Below are 12,986 nucleotides of genomic sequence, written 5' to 3'. Positions count from 1 at the left end.
AATTCATGGAACTACTTCTGGAAGAATCCATTGAGCCGGTTATTAAAAAAAAACTTTATGGTATTGTTGAGAACTTACTGGAAAAAAGGGTACTAACAAAAGAGGGTAGAGTAACGATGTATGGAATAGTTCTTAGAGTGGTCATTGGACAATCCCCAGAGGAATTGTTAGGGAAACATTTTGAGATTTCTCTATTGAAATTTCTCTATTGAGATTCCTTGATGCCATAATGTCCCCTGCATCCCTCTTGCTACGCCTATATTATGGACACTTAATTAGCTGGAACACTGCTATGTTTGTTGGAGATAACTTTTCTGCGGATTTCGGCAATAAGCTGGTTCAATAAACGATTTTGCACATACAACGGTTCAGTTATTCTTACTTCTTCTTATCAGATTCCAAATTTAATTATATGAAAACTGCACAAGCTGATACAAACTTTTAGCTAGAGAAAAAAATGTAATCCGAAAAAAAATCCTCAATAGGGTCCTAAAGTCATGTCCCAATTTTAGTACCAAACGCTTAAGTTTGGGTCAGAAACACATGTTTACTCAATGTTTAAATAATTTTCGTTTATTGAGGACCAATAAACATATTGATCTGATTTTTGTGATGATATCACACTCGTTGGATTAAACTATTTTTTTTCCGTGTCGCATCCAAAATGTCAGGTAGGTTCAACCCCTGTGGCGTTTTTGTCGAAAAAGAGAACGTCAAACCTTATCAAAAGTGTCAAGGTTTAAATATGAACCAAATCCTAAAATTAAAGTTTAAATGTGATATGACCGTTATTGGAGTGGGAAAATTTTCCAAAGTAGTATCACGAACACGCTCTATCATGTTATTAATTAAAAACAGATTTTATGAAAAGTTTTAGGACCCTATTGACCATGAATTTGAATTCAACTACCTTCAGAATAGTTTTGCTTTATGCCTGTTCATTCACTTTTTGTACGAATAAAAGCATTATTTCCGTTTCATATTTGATTATAATTTATTTTCCAGTAAAATATCAATTCAAGCAGCAACTTTTTTGAACATCTCTATGCAATCTGCAAGGATAACGTGGCTCTTTTATATCCGGCTACAAATCATTCGCTTCACCTAAAAACTATCCGGAAAACTACAGTGCTAATGATGTGAAAAGTCTTTTTCCCTCCTCGTCAGTTGGTGTTCGCGTTTAATTTCAACAAACGAAGCGGAGTTATACAGCAACACAAGGGCAATTATAAGTGTTAATAATGCACTACCGTTTTCTGTTGAAGTTTTTCCTCGTCTCTTCTGACTGTAAACGATAAGCAGTTGCAAACGATACAACAAGGAAAATTGTCAGACATAACTTTTGCCATACATTATGCTGCAACGGAAACCGGTAAAGTTCTATACACAAAAATAGATACAGTGCCAGCTTTGCACAATAGGTTAAGCGCAGGTCGAATATTTGTCACCATACCAAAGAAAAAAACTGGTGAAACATTCATATCATCTTGCCTCAACAAATATATTTTAATTAAATTATTTATGGATTATCCTATAGTAGCTCTTGCTATAGTGCACATTAGCGTTCAAATATATTGTCCAAGAACGATGAAGTAATTTATGGAAGTTTTTTTTATGAGAGTGTACCTTTGCATACATTAAATCAATTCGTCTCAAATTTTCAGAACTCAGTAATTTTTTAATAGTTTTATTATCAAACGCAAAATTCAAAATTCCTTTACTTTAGACTGGTTTGTTTATTATAATTTCCTTTGATAAACGATGCTGTGGACACTTTATTCCTTAACTAATATACATACATTACATTTGAAGTGCAATAAATTTATATTTAAAATAATCCTATTTCTTAGAATTGATATAACTCTAGATATAAAATCTGTTAGAATATTGCTTTGGATGGCTTCAGTGCATATAATAATAATTAAACAGGGGCGAAGTCCCCACAAATACAAATAAATTGTATTAAATAGAATTTTTGGAAAAACTAGAGAAATCTGAGTTTAGCACACGTGTTGAAGAACTGAATTTTAAGTACTAATAACGTTATGTATGATCTTGCAATACAAGTTTACTTAAGAGCCTGCGCATAAATCTCGTCAAATTATAATTAAAGTAATAATAAGTTGAAGCCGAATTATGAAAAAAGATTCAATTCTGTCCAGCCTCCATTGGATCATGTTTTGTTTACATCCCTTAGTGCTGGAATCGGCATTTTAGGCTATTCCATCATTTTAAACGACTTCCAAAACACTTAGGTTTAGCATCCAAAACCGTTAGAACAACAAAAAGCTTACTGTCTTTACTAGTAAGAAAACCAGTATCCAATTTATAATATTCAACTGAGATTTTCCATCGGCAGAATTGTAATTATGAGTACTCGCAAAAACATTTACAATTAACAAAATTCGAACGGTTATGTTCGCTAGTACGAACAAAATACAACTGTTGATGATTAAACACTTTGGTTTGTCAGACACCTGATCATTCCAAACATTATTGTAGAATATGAAACAGGCAGGTCTCCTATAAGAAGCTGCTACCCACTTCACGCCCATTGAAATATCTTAGGTGTCGTCTACTCAATTCGGGTGAAATTCGGTTGGTAAAATAAGTTCAAGCTATGCGTAAAACAAAATAATCAGGGGCATCCCATTGAAAACAATTGAACACATTACTGTAGAAATTTATTAATCCATACAACAAAAAACTTGGTTTGAAAAGTTGTAAAACGATGATGGTTATTTTCCTCTTAAACGTTAAACATTTACAAATTTATTTCAACAAATCCTGTTTGTAAAAATGTAAATAAATAGATCCAAACCGTGACGTCTTAACCTTGAAATGCATTACCCCGGAAGCAGGAAATCGAATATGTATATGTAAATGTCAATTTCCAGGAACTGGTTGTTCAGCATGACCAGTAATTAACTTAAAAGCGTTGTACTCCCTGCAGCATACAACTTCCAGGTCAACCACATTCGACCTTTGTAGCCGAAAGCCACATATAAATCAATTTGAGATTCCGGTTATCAGCTCGTTAAGCCAATTATGTATTCTCCGGATGCAACTGTTTGAAATGAAAATCTGTTTATTATGGGACGCCCGCTTGTTCGATAACAATCAATGGATTATTTCATTGCCATGAACTTTCGTTTCCCATCATCGCAGTATCTTGCGCATAAAAGCATAACTGCCCCACATGGATTTTCGAACCAACACCGTTTTCATATCAATATTTATGTTTCAATACATTCTTTACTACGCATTCAAAAATTAGCAAACTCTGTTTGAAAATATTGTGGAAAAATATGGTGTAGTGTAGTCCCATATTGAAAAATAAAAGCATCACCGACTCTATATAAAATTTCAACCCCTTTATGGAAACGTTGAATATGGTCAAATTTATATTTTTCCTGATCAATAGTAGCAAAATAAGTAACCTGTGCAGTGGAAATATATTTGGAAACTATGAAAATTTATATGAGAAGACATACTTTAAATATTGAGCGTTATTTCCGCCTACTTTTTCCATATGGGACAGTTATGCTTTCACAAGCAGTATCACACAATGGAGGAAGCGTACAGACGGAAAATGTGGTTCATGTTTGGGAGTTATCATCACCTCCCGGGTGAGAATTTGTGCCCTCGGACCGAAATAACAGGGAATCACCCGCAGGAAACATCGGTCGTCTGCAGTTTTTATGTGCGAAACCGATAAAACGTGCCATGCCTCTTTATTGCTCCCCACAGCATCCCGACGACTCTTGGCCTGCGTGTTTATGCCTTTCAATCTGTGCTCGGAAGTGGCGTGGCTATCTAAGGAAATAATTGTCACCCCTGCGTCTCGACGGAGGAAAAACCAACACCAAGAAAAAAAAATTGCGCCACAAAAAGAAGAACAAAGCGCGATCCTATCTTGGAAGCGAACTGGATGATGAACGATGACGAGCGACTACTCGCACGATAGATATTGTTGCCAGGGTCGGATTCTCCTAATCTTTAATTATAATTCGAAAATTACACCGGATTCAGATAGCAGTCTCCAATTTTAATATGTGCTGTATAAACTAAGATTCAAATCTCTTACACAACTGCACAGGTACCTTGAGGCGATTGCGTGGGCTTCCCAGCTTGCGCTGTTGAACGCATTCTTCACTTCCAGAGTGACAACCGCGTAGTAACGGGTGCCACTCCTTTTATGCTGTCTAAACGACCAACTAGATAGTGTCCAGAGTAGATTAAACTTTCCAGAATCCAAACTGGTTGTTGGACAGGCCTTATTCCGCACCTTCTTCCGTGTACGGTACTATCCTGTTGAGGATCACCGTCTCCAACAACTTGCCCGTCGTATCTAGTAGACAGATAGGTCTATACGCCGACGGGTCACCTGGTGATTTCCCAGCCTTTGGCATTAGTACCAATTTCTGTCGCTTCCATACATTTGGGAAGATTCCTTCATCAATGCAGCGTTGTATCGCGATTCTGAACATGTCCGGATCCGCATTGACTACTGCTTTTAGGGCGACATTCGGGATACATCGGGTCCCGGTGCCTTATTTGACGCGAATGATTTCACGACTTCTGCTAGCTCTTCATTTGTCACCCTCGCCACTTCTTCTCCATCATCTACCACATACTGCGCTAGTACTTCGATTATAGGAGCTCCTGGGGTAATATGCATGCCGGGGCAAAACGCTACTTGTCAATTTCTCTGAAATAAACGAGTTTTGAGATTAAAACACTATGCGGATTGATGAAACACGGATAAAAATCTGATCCCCACACCATGATTTACAAATCATGAAATTCATAAATTGGATAGGTCATAATATCAGGATCACAAATCATGGTTCCTGGAGTCATAATCATGAATCCTCATAAGCGTAACATCCAGTGTGGAAACACTAAGCGTTGCACTTTGCTTCATATCATTCGTATCGATCACTCTCAATTCGAGATGACGAAGCGGTTGAGTGGTAGAGTACGTGGCTCACAATCGGAAGGTTCTTGGCTCGAATCTCAATGTATGCTATTTTTATTTTTTTTTATTTTGTCGATCATAAACGGATGCGCGACTCAGCATTTTTGGCATTTGAATCATGATTCCGAGCAAACAGCTACAAAAACTTAACGCGTGTGTTGCGTTACGGCAATCTGACTCATGATATCATGAGTCCAAATCATGGTATATTTTCATAAGACGAAAACGCGCTGGAATCATGATATCATGAGTCATAATCTTCTTTTTGGATTTTGATTTCTACCCGTGAACGTTGCAAACTGTTGACACCCTGAGAATTTGATACATTTTGAATAACTTAACAGGGAAATAGAACAATAAATTCTAAAAGCACGATTCTGATGTAACTTTCCCGATCATTTCACTTGTTGTTTTGAAAGCGATGAATTGAAAATTTTTACTACCTTTCACCATAAAACAGATGATTAGAGACTGGGTAAGTTGTTTTTCTACAACGTTTTCTGTTAAGCGTCCGATTGGGGCAACATGCACTCCATTAGTTGGGGCAGAACGATCCATTCCAAAATAAACGACAATCATAAAAGTTAGGTCATTTGAAGTCTTTACTAACGTATTTATGCACAAGTGTATCATCTTGTAGACGAAATTCATCCAAAATTCGTGTTTTTATGATAAATAAAACTACGTTTAAAGCACGATGGTGCATCTAGCCTCATTGTTGTGGTGCATCATGCCCCTTTGTCTAGGTGCGTCTTATCTCAACATTGTGGTGCGTTTTTCCCCAAAAAGCGGTGCATCATGCCCCACATCAATCTTAATTCACGCAAATATAGTGTTTGAAAAAAGTTCAATTTCCCAACAATCTAATATAATTATGATGACAATTCGCTCAACTCCATGTAGGGTGAACCCAAACCAACTAGATTCGTGTATTAAAACACTACATACATGTTGTTTATTGCGGCACATTTTCCTTAAGTGGTGCATATTACCCCAGGATCCCTTAGGCTTCTCCAAATCAATCAAAATTCTCATCAGCGACAGTGACAAAAAATCGCTGTGATTTCGTTGTTATGTCGCTGCAAGCACTAGATTATCTAGATTGACACGACGAAAATCGCTGCGAAATCGCGTCGCTGTGGCTTAGACACGCTCAATAAACCAAGGTATATTGAAGACAGGTACTGGGATCTAAGCAGTCAGTGGATGAGAAGTGTGGTAAACCGCGGGGGGAGGAAAATGACAGCTGGAGAGTCGGCGAGCTGGCAAGCTTTTGCTCCGCTATCGTTTCCATGGATATGTTGAATTATTTGTTGTTGGTAGCAGCGTCTTGAACATGAGTGAAAAGTTTTACAAAAGCTTTCGGCTGTAAGTATGTTTGTAATATTGGCTCAAACAAACTGTTGATATTGCTATTTTCAGGATACCGTTATAACATTGGACTTTCTACGAGATACGAGAGGGGCACAAGCTAGTAAGATAGAGCAGAGTACGTGTTGAAACCCGTTATTGTGCAAATCCCCAACGGAAGCCATCAGCTGAATTGACCAGAGGAATCACAAGTTCTGAGTGACCGATAATTCGCTATATTTTTGAAAACGGAAGTTATTAAGTTGTATATTTTCATAACCTTATACTAACGTATTATCTAATTTTCAGCACTACAAGCACATCAATGGCGAAGATGTTTCGCATTGTGGCATGCCTAAAAATATACAGCACTAGCTCCTGCTGAACTGGTCGTGCAGAAAAGCCGAGAGATTATAATTCGAAATGGAAGTGTTTTATAATCATGCTTGTGTTCAGAATGTTCAGAATTAAAACCTAATTTGTCGTAAGACCCACATACAATGCAAATATTTAGGAATAAAAAATGAACAATTGCGCCTAAAGTTGTTTGATTTATCGAATGCAATTAGGTTGAAAAAACATATTCATTCATTCAATTCAACTGTTACGATAAAAACTAAAACATAAATAGTTAGGGCTAAATGTTCAATGACGTTTCTTCAAGATTGAAATAAAATGTTTTTGGATTTCATGGCTTGCTGACCTGATCGTGCAAAATAAACTGGCCAGCTATCAATTATTTTTCCAATATGGCGAAACACTGTAATTGACACATTGAAGTACTTCCCTTCTAAATACCTTGCAATAAACTGTGCATGCAGTGAAATAGCGGCGATTAAATATTAGTCCCTGTCGCCGTAAGATATCGTTTCGATTTCGGGGAGCACTTATGGATCGCAGCAACTCTGGCAATTTCTCTTGGGGTGCCATGGCACCTTTGGTCATAGCCACTTTGAAGGCGTCCTCCCAAAAACTCGAGTAGGCACTCTGGCATAGACTATCAAAGCATGCCCGTTTTCGACTCTTGATTTCATTTTTGAGAGCTCTCTGAATGCTGCACCGCATTCTTCTCTTTGTGCCTCTATGCGTGCGCGTTGCATTCTTCGTTGTGCCCGAATGCAGATTGCTCGATGATTTTCAATTGATTCGCACTACCAGTACACCGGTGGGCTGTTCTCGGGCTTTTCTCGGCATAATAGTATGCATCACACTCTCGTGATATCACAGTTAGCTCATCGCCGTTGAGGTCCAGAGTGTTCCGTTCGCACCTCAGAGCCAATAATGTTTGCTATCGTAAAACAGTCATTTGACATAGAGACTACTTCTTCGATTGGGTTATTCGGATTCGGTATTGGGTATCGTTCATATCCTAGCTCTGAGACATATCCGCTATCCAGTTTCCGTTGTTGGCAGGCATGCGGTATGGGTAACATCACGTCGGGCTGGGCAGCATCACAGTGGTTCATATTCAACTGTTTATTCAACTGATACTCCGCTTATTCCCGGACCAGCTAAGTATCTTTTATCCGGCTAAATATCTGTTGTATCCGAGTCCACCCGCTAAGTATCTGTTGTCTGCTCTGTCGTTACATATTAGGCACTTAACGATTTGCTCGCAATCGGCCAAAGAGCAAGGCCTTCGGTGCCGCATTTTCTGCACAGCTTACAAGCAAACTTCAGGAGGCTCTTGTATGCTACCAGCCTACCTTGAGTATGCCTAAGATCTTCGCTTTGTTGGCGTCTGCAATCGGCAGTCGGGCAGTCGAGAACTTCGCTGCATCGGTGATTTCGTCCAGATGTTTACACTAGAGAGTCACTTCTGCAGTCAAGGATCTCACATCAACTTTGTCGCCAAGTGTTTTTTGTGCTAGTTACTTATAAGTTCTACCCTTTTGCTTGGCGTCTTTCATTTCATTTCACCAATCCTAATCCGCCTTATGTTCCGCACATCTGCGCCCAATTGCCCAGCCTCGGTGTTTTTCTTTCCCTCCGTTTTGATTTTTCCTAACTTCAGGTTTTCCACTAATATTCTTCTTTCAAACTCGTATCCACGGGTTGCTGTTGCTTTGCAACCGTGGTTCCTGTGGATGCATTGCCTGGTTCGGGCTATCCCGTGCCTCTTTTTTCTTGCCTGTTTCGGCCTTAGACTTGGTGCTGGTCTCTCCACCGTTGCCATGTCCTCTTAATCGCGGAGCTTGCTCCGTTCCAGCTTTTCCGCTCTGGAGGACGGCTGCGTAGGTCACTCTTCCCTTAGCAACCATGCGTCTTTTCACCACGTGTTCATCATCGGAAGAACCCCTTTTTAGCATTGTTTATCGAATAATATCATCTGACATATTCGCGTTGCCCGTAACGCTTCAGTCTGGCTTCAGTCAGGCACGAATTATTGTCTTTTTTGCTTTCTACCATGCCAAGTTGTGCCTCTCGTAGTCCTGCTTTGCGGTTAGGATTGATTGTTGCAATTTCAGCAGACTTGTTTTCAAGTCCTTGCTGATATTGCTTTTGCCCTTAACAAACTCGATGATGAAGTCGAGTTGCTCAGTAGCCAACTCCCTATTTATATCCATGGCATTGATTAGTCCCGGGCCATCAATCACTTCACCTGTTGCACTGGAGCAGCTAGCGCCTGCCGTCGTCACTGTGTCTAGGCTTTTGCCCACACTGTTCCTACTTAAGTAGATGTTGGTCCCCTCCCTTCTTGGCGGGAAGCTTACTGATTACTGATGGGTCCAGAACCCTCTTCTGCACACTCCATTAGCTGGTTGGATCATCTCTTATGAATCATCCCAAGAGCCGCTATCCATCTCCGTTGGAATAGTAGCCTTTGTGATCCCATGGTTATCTATGCAAGCCGGAAGACCATGCTAGGGTTGACATAGTCCTTGATGAGCTTCTATGTTAAGAGCCGGATCGTCACAAGTCGGGTAATTCATATGAGCCTACTCCCGCTTAGTTGGAACAACCAGGCGATGGATTTGGAACGTACGCTAAAGCTTGCTACGATTTTACGGGTCAGGAGCAGCCTGCACCATTAGTTCACTCGGCGTTTCAGGCCAAAGTCATCCGACCCTACTAAAGGAGTAGGATGTCACAGCTGTCAGCCTCAAAGCATGTTATCCAATACGTATACCGTTACTTGTCCTTAGTCCGCTGCCAGTATTAATAATTGAGGCCGTATTTGTGTTCGTCCCAATATGCTCGAAGCACTCCTCCCCGTTTGTGTCATGACCAGTATGCCATAATCAGGATCTTACTGGCATCTATCTTGATGAGCCGGTTGGCACTCCTGTTAGTTTGAGCTAGAGTGCTCTGGTACTTTAAGCGGCACGGTCGCTACACTTTTTTTATTAAATTTAGGGGAGGGGTTATTTGTATGTTTAAAACTACTAATTGAACTTTAACATTTCACTTTTTGCAAAAAATGAAATACTAAAATCACTAGTAAGGCGAGCAAATACCTTTAAACTCTAATATGTTGCTTATCTTGACAGATAGGCCTATTTCGTCTGCGACTTACATACTTTTTCAGTGTCGAGTGCTCGACTTTGACAGTGGTCGCTTTGACAGTGTTGCATTCGGATTTTTGTGGTTTTGTTGAAAGTTCATCTGAGCCCACTGTGAACTCCATCACATCCTGGGCAACACCCCAACTTGCAGAGGTTCTGGGGGGGGGGGGGGTCCGTTAAGCCCCTGGATTATCGTCACTGCTCTCAGGTAGATCTTACCTAGTACCGCACCACGTAAAGCTAATTTACCAGTGTTACGGTAGGTCGTTCATAACCTCCCATAGCGTTATGTGCTCAATAATGTAGTGTGTAGTCTGATTATCATGCGTTAGAACTTGATACTTACTTACGACATTTCTGGTCAGTTGTCGATCGGCAGTCGATAAAACCAGATTAATAACTGTTCACGAACTTGTTTGCTGGTGATGGACGACGGAAGATAATCTAGAAGAACAGAACAGATTTATAGTAGGGTACAATAAAAAACTTCAAAAGCCTGGCCTGTAGTGTTTGGCACGGTGTGGGACTCAAGTTAGGCGTACTTAACCACTAAAAAACTTTCCCTACTGCTCCTATGCGTCGAGGGCTGTGCTCACACACTTTATTAGTCTTAGCCTCTCATGCTGCTCACTACTACTACTACTCAACTACTCGTTTTGCCCAGTTGGCGATTGAAGGCCTCGCCGAGGCTTTGGACAGCTTTTTGTGTGACGACGATTACTTTCCTTGGGCTGGGCTCGTGTTAGAGCCCTGTTGAACTTCAACTGGACGCTCCTGTGCATTTCGTTGCTCTACGACGACTCGTTCTCTGCTGCTGCTGTTCGAGCTCTCCTGGTTGACCAGTTGGATGCCGAGGTCGGTCCAGCGATTCCAGTTGGAGAATGACTTACGATTTACTGGCACCCCGACGACCCAATACTGGTTTGTGACGATCGATGCTACTCGGTCAATTCCCTGACGGTGGAGCTAGCCTACTTCGGCTACGCGATTCTTCATGCTTCGTCACTGGCCGGTTGAGTGCCGAAGTCGATCCAGCGATTCCGATTGAAGGATGGCTTCTGGTTCACTGGCGCTCCGACGACTTAAACCGATGATACGCTACGTACTACTCAGAGTAGTCCCCGGCGGTGGATCTATCCTACTATGGCAAAGATTTTCCCGGCGGCGGAAGATCTCCCGAACCGATCCCGGTCAACCAGTCAGTGATTTTCGATAGCGATCGATATAGATTCGTTTTGAACCGTTAGTGATCGCCATCATTGGTCAAAGATCTATAAAGAATTATGAAGACTGGTTGGTCGGGATGGTCTTGCGATTCCGGTGGTGGGAAACTTCCAGTTCACAGGCGCTCCGACGACCATTTGCCGGTGCAACAACGCGTTCTACTCAACTAGTCCCCGACGGTGGACTTAGCCTAATCCGAAGCTGGCCAGGCAAATGCCAAGGTCGGTCCTGCGATTCCGGTGGAGGGAAACTTCCAGTTCACAGGCGCTCCGACGATCATTTGCCGGTGCTGTTTCGTGAATTACTCGGCTAGATCCCGGCGGTGGATTCAGCCTACACAGACTCGACGATGGTTGGCCAAGTGCCGATTGCCTTTCCTCTTCTGCCTGGACGCTTTCTCCGCGCACGCGATGACTGTCCGAATAATATCCACCGTCGAAGTCTTTAAACGGGATCCGAACTGTCTTTTGGACAATCTGTTCTCGCCTTCCGCGTAGATCATCTGCCTGCCGAGGATGACCTTCTCCAGAAGTTTACCAAGAGTATCCAGCAAGCATATTAGTCTATGTGAAGCAGGATCTCTTGGCGGTTTTTCCGGTTTTGGTAGCAGCAGCACCAGCTTCTGCAACGCTGTCCTGAATATGTCTGGGAATGTCAAGATTGCTACGTTAGGGATACCATCTGGACCGGGAGCTTTATTCAGCTTCAATATTTTCGCAACCGTTATCAGCTCGGCGTTAGCAACTTGGATACCGGCATTTTCTTCGTCGTCGTCAGCGTATGGGGTGGGCGGCCACACGGTGGGAGCATGCGTAGGAAAGAGATCGTCCACTATCAAATTCAGTTTGTCAGCTGTTTATACTGGGCTTTTAACCTTCGCCATCACTACTTGATAGGCGTTACCCCAGGTTAGCTTCCGGCACAACTCCTCGTAGCAGTTCGATTTACTCGTCGCTATCTCCCGTTTGAACGCGGCTCTGGCCAGCTGGTAGGTCACCTTACGCTCTTTCATGCTGGCTTCCGATCTAGCTCTCTGTACGCGTCTTCTGGCTCTTAAACAGGCTGCACGGAGGGTGCTGAGTCTGTCGTTCCGCTTTGGCTCCATTTTTCTCGGCATAGTTATGTCACACGCTTTCGCCAACGCTTCTGGGGATTTTTTTCATTATCGTACAAATTGTGCCGAAGGGTCTCAGATTTGCATGAAACTTTTTCCACAGGCAGGGCTCATGGATATATGAATAAAAAAACTGAGAAAAATTGAGGGTCGCCTATTTTTCCGGAAAACTCAGGTGAGTAATTCCAAGCAACAGCACCAAAATTTGGTAAATTTTTTAATTCATTTTTTTCTATTGAGCTGAAACTTTGCACAGTTTTCCAGTTCCATCTAAATCGTCATTTTCCGATATCAAACCTTCAAGTTGAGTCACGACTAACTTTTCAAAAGGGTGTATGTGAAAATGGTTCAAAAATATTCAAAAAGCTGCACAGCAAAAACGGTTCGTTTGATTGTTAGACAACTAAAGAAACAAAGTTAGACAACTAAATAAAGATTCAAAAAAAAATACACACAGTAAAAAAAATTTTTTTTTGCATTAAAAAACATAATTTTTGACACAAAAACTCAAATATCTCAAAACCCTATCGGAATACCAACGTAATTTTTTGAAGGGAAAACGGTCCATTATATTAGCTATGTACCATAAAAATTTGGTGATGGTAGACCAATAAACAAAAAAGTTATGACATTTCAAACATGTCACAATTTTCACATTTAGTAGAAAAAAAATTATTTTTTTTTCGGTGTAATTTATTACGGGAACCGCAGTTTGTTGCTGAATGTATTGTTAAGGGCCTTGCGTGAATTAAACAAGTCGTTTTCATGTATTCATTAGTATTATGTATATTATATGTACAAATATTATGTA

This window comes from Aedes aegypti, chromosome 1, assembly GCF_002204515.2.
Source record: "Aedes aegypti strain LVP_AGWG chromosome 1, AaegL5.0 Primary Assembly, whole genome shotgun sequence".
NCBI lineage: Eukaryota > Metazoa > Arthropoda > Insecta > Diptera > Culicidae > Aedes > Aedes aegypti.
This window is presented reverse-complemented; position numbering follows the sequence as displayed.